The following is a 1340-nucleotide window of genomic DNA, read 5'->3' as shown; positions in this document are numbered from 1 at the left end:
ACATATATATTTATATATATATATATATATATATATTTTTTTTTTTTGTCATTCGAAGTTGTAAATTTTCTGTTAAACAAAATATACATCAATATACACTGGGTAATCAGGTTTATTTTGAAGAATTGAATTATGACGTTAAATTAATTTCTGCAATAAAATGAAAAAGTACTAAGTATTAAAAATATGAAACGTGATTTTATTTCCAGATTTGGCCAAAATGAAGAATTTTTACTTTTATATTTTTAATTGTGTAAGTGGTTTTTATTGAAGTTTCCCTGTGATGCTCTGACAGTGAAGTGTGTGTGTGTGTGTGTGTGTGTGTGTGTGTGTGTGTGTGTTTTTATTCTGACATTTTTTTTTTTTTAAATAAATGCTGTTGTTGAAAATTTGTTTTCTTCATATTGTCTGATTTTAAATTCCTTCACATTTACCTTCAAGTGAAAACTCTATTTTTTATTTACATAAATATTTATATCATATATCAAATAACCACTTTATATATATTTTCATTATATTATATAAAAATATAATTTTTTGAATCTAAATTATATTTAAAAAGTATATATTATTTAATATAAAAATATATTAATTTTTAAAAATCTAAATTATATAAAAAAGTATAAAACATTCTTATTAGAGATTGACGTTTAAATCAGCAAAACAAATAAGGACAGAACTTAACATGTCACCAGCTTCCTAGGTAAATGATATGGTGCATTCATGTCCTGTGGGAGTAAGAGTTACATTCTGAATTTAACCCGTTTTAATCCGAAAATACTTCAAACAGTCAAAACAATATTTGAAAATGTAATTTCTGCTACAGCAGTGATTCATTTCTCTATTCTCCCTCTAAACCAAGGAACCGTGTCTGAACCCAGACGTCTCAAGAAGAGTTGATTCGATCAGTGTTTTCAAATGAGAAATGAGCTGGAGTTTAGAAAAGGGTTAAACACACAGCATGAAACCACTTCCTGGACTGAGTCAAAGCCTGATGCCCCTCCCTCTTCTTCCTGCTCTCAAACACAGCCAGCTCCACTCTGTTCATGTGTTTCCTTGTTCCCTCCCTTCAGATCTACAGTTTGAAGATGGGTGGAACCAACATGTGGTGAAGTGCGAGAGCTGACAGGCCCCGTTCACTGCAGAGACACATGTTGTTGAGATCAGAGCTCAAACTAGTTTCAGTTCTGAGGAAGTGAAACTCAGACACTCGTTGTCACCGAGAGCTGAAATGGCGCAGAAAGGAGATCAGCTGGACCGGGAGACCTTCTCTTGTTCCATCTGTCTGGATCTACTGAAGGATCCGGTGGCTCTTCCCTGTGGACACAGCTACTGCATGA

The 1340-nt window shown here is 32.8% G+C and overlaps 1 protein-coding gene across 1 annotated transcript in view; it reads right to left on the bottom strand.

Moving 5' to 3' along the window:
* Positions 1–1340, bottom strand: part of LOC111649801 (solute carrier family 71 member 1-like) — a gene marked incomplete at its 3' end in the record, with an annotated part of 16541 nt that overhangs the window by 445 nt on the left and 14756 nt on the right. The gene's annotated exons all lie outside the window — the stretch shown is intronic.

This window comes from Seriola lalandi, unplaced genomic scaffold (assembly GCF_002814215.2).
Source record: "Seriola lalandi dorsalis isolate HSWRI2012SDOR001 ecotype SW California unplaced genomic scaffold, Sedor1 jcf7180002052021, whole genome shotgun sequence".
NCBI classification, from domain to species: Eukaryota; Metazoa; Chordata; class Actinopteri; order Carangiformes; family Carangidae; genus Seriola; species Seriola lalandi.
This window is presented reverse-complemented; position numbering and strand designations above follow the sequence as displayed.